The following is a 13,214-nucleotide window of genomic DNA, read 5'->3' as shown; positions in this document are numbered from 1 at the left end:
TCTAAAGGAAATGACTTGATGGAGTGGGGCTTCTCAGTTTTACTCAAGGCTACCTTCCTGACCTCTGTTGAATATTTCTGCTTTGGATTTATGCCCTGGAAACAAGGTGACTCCTTGTGACAAGAGACCTGAGGAAACAAACACCTAGAAACAGTTTCCCTTTGTCTTAGGCATTATACATTCTAGTCAGACTGACCCTTTGAACTTGTTTATTCTCTATTGGTGCTCAAATGTTATGTCTTGGTCTATACGACTTTCATATTGGATGAAAAATAAATGGTATGAATTTAGCTTGCTATAGCTTTGGCCCAGGCCAAAGGAAAGAAATACCATCAGCTTCCTTTTGCAAGTAGCAACTTATTTTAGCATTTTCCCTCTTCAGGCTAAAGCCCTTGGTAGAAACCAACATTACAGCCCAAGCCTACACAAAAACCTCAGATTTTAGTCACATGTCTCACAAGGATATTACATCATTTCTTAGTTTACCAAACAAACATTTCCTGAAACACAGAGATCCACTGCAAGCTTCTGCCTAAAGGATTTTGGGGTGATCTGTAACTAGATCTCCTTACTTGGCTATCCCATCGCAGGTTTTTTCTTTCAGCTTGGTCAGCGGGCCTGTCCTTTTCACAGGCAGAGGACAAAGCAGTTAGCTGTCTTATTTTTTGGATCCCAAAAAGTCCCTTGTTGACATTGTTAGGGTCCTGCAGGAAACCATGGCATACTCAAAATGAGTAATTTGAGGAGAGTATAGTAAAAGGACTATTTACAAAGGTAAACAGAGTTTGGGGGAAAACAACAAAGGACTGGACAGTATCGCAGGGTTAGTAGCTGTGAGAGAGAAAAAAAGAGTTGTTAGTTACAGCAGTGGTTGTCAAACTGTGTACGAATTACTTGTAGGGCTTGTTAAACATAGATTACTGGGCCTCCCCCTGGAGTTTCTGCCTCAGTACGTTTGGCATAGGACTGGAGTATTTGTATTTTTCACAAATTCGCAGGTGATGGCAATGCTGCTGGTCTGGGGAGAAAACTGTGTGGAGAATGCAGTTTGATTCTAGCTGTGCCCTCCATAGAGAGATGCAGTCAACCCGAGGAGAACCAGCAGGGAGGAGACCAGGGGAGTCTAATCCAAGCAGCTGAATAGCCCCCTCTCCAGTCTCTTCTGTTGCTCCTCATTGATGAAACTCAACCAGCAGCCAAAAGACAAGGGAACCCATTGATGCAATTCAGAAAGTTCAGCCTCTAGGATACAGATGAAAATGGAGAGTGGATCTGGAAGATCAAATGGAAAATACCAGCACTTCCACCCCAAAATATCTTGAAGTACCTTGTCCTCACTATTTTTTTCATGCTGCCTTATATTTCTAACATGCTTTCCAGGGTACATGAACATTCACATACACGACATAATGTATTTCTCAAAGTAACCCTACAGGGTAGGTGGGAATGATATTTATGCTCATTAAAAATGTGGATACTGAGGCTCAAAATAGTAAAGGCTGCACATTTGATAAGAGCTGGGACTTCAACACAAGTTTTCTGGGTCCCAGTTCATGACTCTTGCCACCACTTCACACCTCAGACATGAGGGGATCGCAGTGACGTCAGTCTCCCCTCTTCTGGCTCCTGAGAAGCTGTCTCTGCCTCCTCACTGTCCCATGTGCAAGTCCTTCATGCTGCATCCTCTTCTGGAAGAGGTGGCTCCCTTCCTGACTGAGAAGCTCAGCTCTTGCTCAAGGGCATATGGTGAATTTAGTCTCCTGCTAAAGTCATTTCTTTGGGTTATTCGCTGGTTTTTAAACTCTTCAGTGGCAGGGCTCCTTAAAGTCTTAATATGGGGGCTTTGAAGAGGCCAATAAACTGCAGCTCTTAGCCCCTCTGCATTCAGAATCTTATGAAAAACAGACATGGAGATAGAAGCATTAGCTTTGATAGGGTAAGGTCACAGTGCAAGAGCCCCACAGGTCAGGGCTTACAACCAGACTTCCTGACACTTGCCCCCTAGACCTTCTGGGGAGGCAGGGATGGATGCATGTGTGTGGGGGCTCAGGGCTGGAGGCACCTGTCTGGCGGGCAGGCTAGTCCCAGGAGAAGACGAAGAAGGGGCCGAGTGTGCTCAGTTCCTTCCCCAGTGGCCCAGTCAGCTGAGTCCCTGCTGCCCTGGGGAGAACTGAGAGGGAACTATCAGGAAGGCAAAAGTCTTTCACAATTTTGAAGAAGTGGAGATTCTATTTTATGGACCTGGGAGAGGGAGAGAATGACCTCCCTCCACAATAATGCCCTTTGAGGAATATCTTGCTCTTAGCAGTAGGAACAATTGATGTAATTAATTCTCTCATATGATCTAGGTACTGTATTTTTAAAGATTTGACTCTCATTAGTTTATTAGTATAGCCTCAGGCCTCTTTAGGTGATTAATACCACTTCACGTGATAGTATATTATCACCTCTTTGGAATGCTACTTTTGTTTCCTTCACCTTGATTCATTTCTGATCTCTTGATCATTTTTTACAGTGCTTTGGATTAGAGCCTCCTTGAAGATTGAAGACGTTCCCATGGTTTCCTTCTGAGAAGATCCTGCTTACTGAATCTAGAGTCTATCTCTTTTTCTTGTCCAGGATCTGGTAGACTATTGGGAAAAGTTCTTACAAGGGTTTTCTGGGAACTCGATTTTTAAAACAACTATCTGTGGGAAAATACTCTCCAAGTACGAAGGGGCTCTGTTTTTGCCTCTACTTATTTCTCAAGCTCCTTGGGGAAAAGAAAGTACTACAGGTCAAATCTTTTTACAAGTAAGCTCCATTGGACTGTCCAAATACATGGTATGGATTAGAATTTTGTTTCATTGACTGTGGCTTGAATTAGGTTAGGCATAAGCTGTGCTGTGGAGGACTCTTGGTTAAATAAAGATTTTCATTGCAAATTTATTTGTTTTAGAGGAATTTACCTGGTAAACACAGATCTCTTCCAGCTAATGTTTTCACCAGGCTGATTCAGACTGGGGAACAGGAGTGGGAAAACACTGTGGACACAGTCTGCTGGCTAGCAGTCAAGGCAGAGGAAAGAAAACATAGGCAAAGGTCTGTGTGAAATATGAATCTGAGTCACAGAGGGAGAGGAAGAAAATAGTATGTGTCATTCTGAAAAAGCTCCTCTAAGGGCAGTTTCTTTTGGCCATAACGGTTGCCTCTCTCCTGGAGAGAGTCACAGGGCCTCAGCTGGCTCTTCCTGCCCCATTTTCAGACTTAAAAGGAAGCCACATTCAGGCAAATTCCCCCTTCCTCCCAAGAAAGAAAATAAAAGGAAATTGAGAGTACTGGTCTCTGAAGAACCTGGGTGGGGTTTTGAATGAACCCAAGAGAGTGCCCTCCCTCAGCTGAGAATGTCTGCAGTCACAACTGGGACTTGCTCTTCTGGTGCCCCCTTGGGCATGAGGGTGTTCTTTAAAGTTGCCTAAATCCCGACTATTGCAGTCACCAGAACTCTACCCATCATGTCTCCTTTTCTAGGCCTTGCCTCTCAGTGTGGAGTGTTTCCTGACTAACTTTTGGCCATTCCCAAGGCTGCTCTCTTGAACTTTTTCTCTGGCCACTCCCTATAGGCCCTCCTCAATATATTCATTTTTCTAACAAATTCTTTCTTTTCATTTGACATGCATCTCTGGTCACTAAGTCCCAGAAAGATCCTGCAGCAAACTGTGAATCAATAATAAATGAGCATTTCTAAAATTCATTTAAATATTTTACACTTTTATTGGGATATAACTTACATACCATAAAATTCACCCATTATTCACTTATAATAGTGTACAGTCAATGACTTTTAGTAAATTTATAGTGCTGTGCAACCACTGTTACAACCTAGATTTAGAACATTTCCAAAACCCCATAAAGCTCCCTCATGAGTATTTGCAGTCAATTTCACCCCCAGTTTCAGGCAACTGCTGATCTGATTTCTGTCTCTACAGATCTGCCTTTTCTGATCATATCATATAAATGGAATCATACAATATATAGTGTTTTGTAACTGGCTTCTTTTACTGAGCACAATATATTAGAGACTTATCCATACAGCATGTGCTTCATTTCTTCTTTCTTTTTAAAATATTATTTATTTATTTTAAAATATTTGTTTATTTATTTATGTATTTATGGCTGCGCCAGGTCTTAGTTGTGGCACAAGGGATCTTCATTGCAGCATGTGGACTTCTTAGTTGTGGTATGCGGGCTTCTTTAGTTGCAGCATGCGAACTCTTGTTTCGGCATGTATGCAGGATCTAATTCCCTGACCAGGGATTGAACCTGGGCCCCCAGCATTGGGAGCGCGGAGTCTTACCCACTGGACCACCAGGGAAGTCCCTTCATTTCTTTTCATGGATGAAAAATGGTCCATTGTATAGATATATTACATTTTGTTTATCATCAGTTTATGGACATTTGGGTTGCTTCCAGCTTTTGGCTATTATGAATAATGCCGCTATGAACATTTATGTACAAGTCTTTGTGTGAACATATATTTTCATTTCTCTTGGGTAGATACCTAGTAGTAGAATTTCTGGGCAATTTGTTTAGGTTATTAAAAAAAAACTATCAATCTGTTTTACAATGTGGCTCTTCCATTTTACTTTCCTACCAACAAATACATGAAGATTTTCCCACATCTTGTCTACCACTTGGTATTGTCTGTCCTTTTGATTATAGCTCTAGTGGGTATGTAATGCTATTGTATTGTGGTTTTAATTTGCATTTATCTAATGACTAATAGTGTTGAGCATCTTTTTTTTTTTTTTTTTTTTGCGGTACGCGGGCCTCTCACTGCTGTGGGCTCTCCCGTTGTGGAGCACAGGCTCCGGACACACAGGCTCAGCAGCCATGGCTCATGGGCCCAGCCGCTCCACGGCATGTGGGATCTTCCCAGACCGGGGCACAAACCCGTGTCCCCTGCATCGGCAGGTGGACTCTCAACCACTGCGCCACCAGGGAAGCCCTTGAGCATCTTTTTTTAAGTGCCTTTTACCCATTCATATATCCTCTTTGGTGAAATGTGCATTCTAATATTTCCCCTATTTTTAAATTGGATTGTTAGTCTTCTTATTACTAAGTTATAAGAGTTCTTTGTATATTTTAGATAAAAGTCCTTTATCAGATATACAATTTGTAATACTTTCTCTCAGCCTGTATCTTGTTTTTTCAACTTATTAATATTATCTTTTGAAGCACACAAGTTTTCATTTTGGTAAGGTCCAATTTATCAAATTTTTCTTTCGTGGATTGTGCTTTTGATGTCATATTTAGGAACTCTGGGACTTCCCTGGTGGTGCAGTGGTTAAGAATCTGCCTGCCAATGCAGGGGCCATGGGTTCGAGCCCTGGTCCGGGAAGATCCCACATGCCACAGAGCAACTAAGCCCGTACGCCACAACTACTGAGCCTGCGCTCTGGAGCCTGCAAGCCACAATTACTGAGCCCGCGCCCCTAGAGCCCGCACTCTGCAACAAGAGAAGCTACTGCAATGAGAAGCCCGCGCACCGCAACAAAGAGTAGCCCCCACTTGCCCCAACTAGAGAAAGGCCGTGCGCAGCAACGAAGACCCAACGCAGCCAAAAATAAATAAATTAACAAACAAACAAAAACTCTGCCTAGCCTAAGTTCATGAAGCTTTTATCTTATGTTTTCTTCTAGAACTTTTATAGTTTTACTTTTACATTTAGGTGTAAGATCCATTTTGAATTAATTTTTTTGTGTATAGTGTGAGATAAAGGTCTAAGTTAACGTTTTTTTTGCATATGGATATCAAATTGTCCCAGCATCATTTGCTGAAAAGATTGTCCCTTCTCTATTGAACTGTTTTGGCAACTTCATTGAAAAATCAATTGATGGGGACTTCCCTGGTGCAGCAGTGGTTAAGAAGCCGCCTGCCAATGCAGCAGACACAGCTTCAATCCCTGGTCTGGGAAGATACCACATGCCGTGGAGCAACTAAGCCCATGTGCCACAACTACTGAGCCTGCGCTCTAGAGCCTGCGAGCCACAACTACTGAGCCAGTGTGCCAGAACTACTGAAGCCCGTGCACCTAGAGCCCGTGCTCCACAACAAGAGAAGCCACTGCAATGAGAAGCCTGCGCAACACAATGAAAAGTAGCCCCCACTTGCTGCAACTAGTGAAAGCCTGAGCAGCAACAAAGACCAATGCAGCCAAAAATAAAGAAAGAAAGAAAATCAATTGACCACAAATGTAAGAATTTATTCCTGACTCTCAATACTGTTCCATTAATACATATGTCTATCTTTATGCCAGTACCACACTGTCTTGATTGCTGTAGGTTTACAGTAAGTTTTGAAACTGGATATTGTAAGTCATCCAGCTTTGTTCTTCTGTTTCAAAATTGTTTTGGATATTCTATATAAAATTTAGCATCAGCTTGTCTGCTTGTGCCAGAAAGGCTGCTAAGGTTTTGCATATAGTCTATAGATCAATTAGGGGAGAATTGCAATTGTAACAATATTGATTCTTTCCAATCCATGAACATGGAATATCTATCCATTCACTTATATTTCCTACCTATCAACAGAAAGAAAAACTGACAAAATTGAAAAGAGAAATACAGTGCTACAATAATAGATGGAGACTCCAATATCCACTTTCAATAGTACATAAAAAAACAGACAGAAGATTTATAATGAAATATAGGCCTTGAACAACCCTATACACCAATTAGAACTAATAGACATATATAGAACACTGTACCCAACAACAGCAGAATACACATTCTTCTCAAGTGCAGATGGACTAGTCTCTAGGATAGAGTATATGTTAGGTTACAACACAAATCTTAATACATTTTAAAAGGCTGAAATCATAAATACATGCAAGGTATCTTTTCTAACCACAATGGAATGAAAGTATAAATCAAAAACAGAAGGAAAACTGGAAATGTATGGAAATTAAACAACATACTCTTAACCAATAGGTCAAAGAAGAAAATACAAGGAAATTAAAAAATACCTTGAGATGAATGGAAACAAAAACACAACATACAAAACATGGGATGCAGAAAAATAGTGCTAAAAGGGAAACTGTAAACATATACATTAAAAAAGAAAAAGAATTTCAAATCAATAACTTAACTGTACACATTAAGTGACTAAAAAAGAAGAAATATCTAAACCCAAAGCTAACGGAAGGAAACAATAAAGATTTGAGCAGAGATAAATGCAATGGAGAACAGATAAACAACAGAAAAATCAATGAAACCAAATTTAGTCTTTCAAATGATCAACAAAACTGACAAATAACTAAAATCAGAAATGAAAGAGGGGACATTACAACTGATACCACAGAAATGAAAAGGCTTATAAGAGAATACTATGAACTGTTGTGAGCCGACAATTTGGATAACCCAGAAGAAATGAATAAATTCCTAGCAACACACAACCTACAAAGACTGAATCATGAAGAAACAGAAAATCTGAACACTCATAATTAGTAAGGAGATTGAATCAGTAATCAAAAACCTCCCAACAAAGAAAAGCCCAGGACCAGATGGTTTCATTGGTAAATCTACTAAACACTTAAAGAAGAATGAATACCAATCCTCTTCAAATTCCTCCCTGATACCTAAGTCAGAGAAAGACACTACAAGAAAAAAAAAGTATACATCAATATCCCTTATGAATACTGATGTAAACACCTTCAACAAAATACTAGCTAACAGAGTTCAATAGCACATTAAAAAGACTATACACCATGACCAAGAGGGATTTCTTTTTGGAATGTAAGAATGATTCAACATACAAAAATCAGTCAATGTACTATACCACATTAACAGAATGAGGAAGTAGCTCATTCAGATTCAATATAATTATGCATATGGCTGGATTCATGTCTTCCATTTTGCTATTTGTTCTCTATGTACCACATGTTTTTTTTTCTGTTCCTCTTTTATTGTCTTTTGTTACGTTTAATAAATATTTTTTGTGTCCCATTTTAATTCCTGTGTTAATTTTTTACTATATTTTTGGTGTTATATCAATGTACCATGAATATCTTTCCATGACGATAGATACAGATTTTGTTCTAGAACTGAGAATAATAAAAACATGCTCTCTATCCCTGAGGGTTCAGTTCTAATAGGGGAGAGAGACATAAAAATAGATCATTTCAATTCAATTTTAGTAGAGGTTGCATAAGGTACAAACATGGGGCAGGGAAGGCTTCATAGAGGAAGTGATGCCTGAGTTCTGTTTTAAAGGATAAATAGCAATTTTCCAGTTAAGTAAAGAGTAGAAGGATATTCCAAACAGTCAGCATGTGCAAAAACATGAGGAGTTAAAAGTGCGGCATGTTCATGGAACTATCGACAGCTCAATATCCCTAAAACAACAACAAAAAATGCTAACCTAAGCCTTGCAGGAAAAGAGGCTAGAGAGGTGGGCAATGGGAAAGTTATCGAGGTCTAGATCCCCCGATAAGGAGTTTGCAATTTATCCATCAGACTAGTTTGAACTGAGAATAATATGATCAGATTCTGAAATAGAACGCTCTCTCTGAAGGATTAGCTGAAAAGAGAAGAAATTGGTGGTGGTGGGTGACTAATTAGAAGACTTTTATAATAATCCAGGACAAAGATGAGATAGTAAAGCAAGATGGCAGGGGAAGTGGAGCAATGGGGATGTTTTAAGCATGTTTTCAGGGGGTAAATGGAGGCAATTTAGCTTGAGTGGGAAATCAGAATTATTGGTGAGAGCTGACAAGGGCTTTGCAGGGAAAACACTGCCAAATGTTAAATGCAAAGAGCAAGGGGATGAAGAAAGCTAAATGGAGTTTAGAAGTTGAGGGGGTTGGGAATGGGATGGATGACTTAGAGCCTAGGTGAGAGTCTGGCCAAGGATAGAGGGTGAGAACTGGGGCCGTGGGTATGTATGTGTCCTGTAATTCCTCTGTCAGGTGGTTCCCATGCACACTCCTGGGACAGCATGGAAACCTTTGAGTAAGAGAGCATGAACAACTGTTGTCTGTCTTCAACAGTCCCATCAACTGAGGGCAAGAATTTTTGGAAAAATGTTAGATGAAGGAATGATTCCCTAGAGATAAACTCTGAAAATAAGTGGGTTGAATTCTCTGTGGGCACAGGGGTGGAATCTAAGGCTTTCAAAGTGAAAGCTAATGTTTATGTATAAAATATTTCTGAAGAAATAGATCATAGCAGTTGTTTCTACTGAAGGGAAGTGGATGGCTGGGGAATGGGAAGGGAGGAAGACTTTTCTGAGGATAACTTTTTGTACATTTTGAATTTTGAATAAACTGAATTTAATATCTATTAAAAATAAAAGTTTGAAAAAAGGAAGCTGAGGAAATGTACTGGAGAAAAATACTTATCACCCCTTCACACATCTGTATGTACTTTCAGGTGAGACACCCCTGCTTAGACAGCCCTGTTTGTTCCTGTAGCGGAATAAACTAGTTTGCCCCCTACTGTCCTAGGACCACTGCACTTTCTTAAAATGAACTGAGTCACTTCTCTGCCCTATTTTCAGCTCAGTGAGAGCCACCTTCCTCCCTGACTGGAAGAAGAGACAGAAGAAATCCAGTTCTTGAGGGTTTAATTTAATAGGTTCAATCCCTGTGACAGTATGTCATTCTGAGTGAAATTACCTGGGACAGAGGTAGAGACAGGAAAAGGAGAAAGAAGAGCTCATATTTACAGAAAAAATATACAGTCTAAATTTACAAGCTTAAAAAAGAACATCCATATCCCCTACATTTTAGGGTAGGACTTGGAGCCAGAGTCTCAGAACAGGAAGCCACAGACAACCTCTTTACTGTCAATACCATGAAAGTACAGGTGAAATGTTCCAGGCTCAGAATCTAGATTTAGGGCTGTAATTTCAGTTCTACTCCTAAGGACCTTGATCAAGTGGCTTCCAAAATCTAAGTATCAGTATTCTTTTCTACAAAATTAGCTGATTGGATGTATAGATGAACTCCAAATATTCTTTCAGTTTCCACATCTTATAATTCTAAATCTTAGCAGGGCCTGCCATATAGTTCTGTAGCTTCTCCTAATAGCCATTTCACTTCTGGGCTTTCAACATTTGTTTCTTAGCTCTACTTTCAATTTTTAGTTTCGGGAGGTGAAAGCTAGAGGAGGAAGAGTAGGAATTGGTGGGTATTCAATCTTTGTGCCTGGGCCACAGGGTAGGAAGCTCTGGTTGTCATTTCAGCAATTATTCCTTCATAACCTGGTCAACTGGAGGTAATTTTGTCTCTTTTTCCTCCACAGTTTCTTTTTCTGAGAACTCTTTTGTCTTCTTCCCTTGCAACCATCACCCTACCCCTAAACTCTTGCTGTTCACTGGCCTATACTCATATATTGATTGTTGTGACTGAATTATATATATAATGATTATTTCAACAAATAATTGAGCACCTACTATGTACTAGATAAGCAGTTTTCAAACATTTTGGTTTCAGGACCCTTCTATATGCTTAAAAATTATTGAGGGCCCCCCCCAAAGCTTTTGTTTACATGGATTATATCTATAGATATTTACTGAATTAAAGTAAAACTGAGAAAAACCTAAGCTACTGATTTTAAAATAGCAACAGTAAACCTATTACATGTTAACAACATAAAAAAATAAAACACAACTATATATTCAAAATGAAAAAAGTGAGAGAAGTAGAACTATTTTACAAATCTGCAAATCTCTTTATGTTAGGCTTAATATAAGATAGCTGGAATCTTGCATGCTTGGTTCTGCATTTAATCTATCACTTTGGGGTTTGCAATAGTTTCCTGGGGCTGCTGTAACAAATTACCTTGGTGGCTCAAAACAACAGAAATGTAATCCCTTATAGTTTTGGAGGCCAGAAGTTCAACATCGGTCTCACTGAGCAGAAATCAAGGTGTGCTCAGGGAAGCACTCCCTCTGGAAACTTGAGAGGAAAATTCATTCCTGCCTCTTCCAGCTTCTGGTGGCTGCTGGCATTATTTGTGACTACTTGTTCCAATCTCTGCCTCTGTCTTTACACCAATTTCTCCTCTTTTGTGTGTGGTGGCTAATCTCCCTCTACCTCTCTTTTTATCTTTTTCTATAAATTTATTTATTTATTTATTTTTGGGCTGCGTTGGGTCTTTGTTGCTGCACGCAGGCTTTCTCTAGTTGCGGTGAGTGGGGGATACTCTTTGTTGTGGTGCAGGGGCTTCTCATTGTGCTGGCTTCTCTTGTTGTGGAGCACGGACTCTAGGCGCACAGGCTTCAGTAGTTGTGGCACGTGGGCTCAGTAGTTGCGGCTTGCGGGCTCTAGAGCTCAGGTTCAGCAGTTGTGGTGCATGGGCTTAGTTGCTCCGCGGCATGTGGGATCTTCCCGGGCCAGGGCTTGAACCCGTGTCCCTTGTGTTGGCAGGCAGACTCTCAACCACTGCGCCACCAGGGAAGCCCTGCCTCTTTCTTATAACAACATTTATCATGGCACTTAGGGCCCACTGGGATAATCCAGGATAACTTCTTTATTGCAAGATCCTTAATTTAATCACATCTGTGCAAGTTTTACTATATAAGAAAACATTCACAAAGTCCAAAGATTAGGACATGACCATATCCTTGGGAGACAGTATCAGCCTACCACAGGTTGGTATGTTGTTTGAAGTTTATGAAGAAAACCTGGTCTCACACAGATATGTAGTTCAGGAAAAAAGAGTATTTTAATAGCCTTTTCAAATAGTTGTGGATATTCTTCATTGATACCATACCAAAACTCAACAAGCAGTAGTTTCTTAAAGGTTTGTTGCAATTTTAAAATATATCAGTGAACTTTTTGTATAGGGTTACATTAAAATCATTGGTCTATATTCATTTTAAATAGATCTTCAGTCCATGCATAATTTTATAACATCATGCATTGATCATTTGGGAAATATTGTTTTATTGAGTTATACAGATCTTCTGAATACTGACACTTTTAATTATACACTATCAAAAAATAACATTCATTAATATCACCACTGATCTTGTCAGAACAGTTCTTACATATTAAGATTACCAGACTCCTGGTAGCAGATACACATTTTTCAAAATTCCAATTTACTCTTGAAAGTTTGAATTTTATTAGTGTTAATGAATACTGTCAGTTATTTTTCTTGAGGCGACAGACTCACTGCTCATTTTCAAGAAAGCCATTGTTTGTTAATCATTATTTCAATTAAAATTGTATTCCATGAAGAAAAGTGGCTGGTTCAGCTTTCAAGTCAAACTGCACCAGTGTTTTTCCTTGAGAAACCTTGGTTACGTGTCAGAACTGCTTTAAGTGTACTCCCCATTTTGTCACACACAGTATTTAAAAGAAATGTACTCAAGGGTTGATATTTAATAAAATTAAAAATTCTTACTGCTTCATTAAAGATATTCTTTTGTGAAACTGGCTTTTTTTTTTTTTTTTTTTTTTTAATGTGAGTGTCAGTGGTGAAGAGTACAGTTGGGAGCCTCTGCCTTGATTTGTGCCAAGGTGCCAGCAGTTTTGCTCAGTATTGCTTTTATACAATTAGTGCAAATATCAGCACAGTTGTTCCAGAATAAACTATGAGATAAAAAAAATTGTACAATGTTTTATTTCAGCATCACTTTAGTTTATTGCCAGGCATTTATATATATCTTCAAGTATTAGCTGGTGCTGCCACCTGACATACAAGCAAAGCAACAAGACTAGCTACATCTATAATTATATAATTTTTGTCCATCTTAAAGACAGTATAATTCTGCAGATAGGATATTCACTCAGTCTTTATGTTTGCAACGGAATTTCTAATTTGGTGAGTTACTGCATCTTTGGAAAACAGCACTGCCATGATTTCTTTGACTGATTTTTCATCTAGCAGACATTCACTCAGTAATGTACAGGCTTTATTAGTCTTTCAGCTATCATATGTCCTTCTCCAGCCAGTGCAATACAATAATTTAACCTGTAAACTGCTTCAGTTGGTTTTTCATTTCTACTTTGAAAAGTGGTAAAAAAAAAAAAAGCTTTGGCTTTTAAAGAGGTTATAATTTTTATTATTTATTTATTATTTTTTTAGGTTATCATTTCTTAAATATTCAATTCCCTTTTCTTTAAACTCTGAATGATTGGTCTCAAAATGATGCCTCAACCTACCTGGCACCATAATAGTGCTTGAAAATATTCTGTTGAATAAGACAAAATAAGGTAAATCATT

Source organism: Hyperoodon ampullatus (genome assembly GCF_949752795.1).
Source record: "Hyperoodon ampullatus genome assembly, chromosome: 3".
Lineage (NCBI taxonomy): Eukaryota > Metazoa > Chordata > Mammalia > Artiodactyla > Ziphiidae > Hyperoodon > Hyperoodon ampullatus.
Note: the sequence above shows the minus strand (reverse complement) of the source record.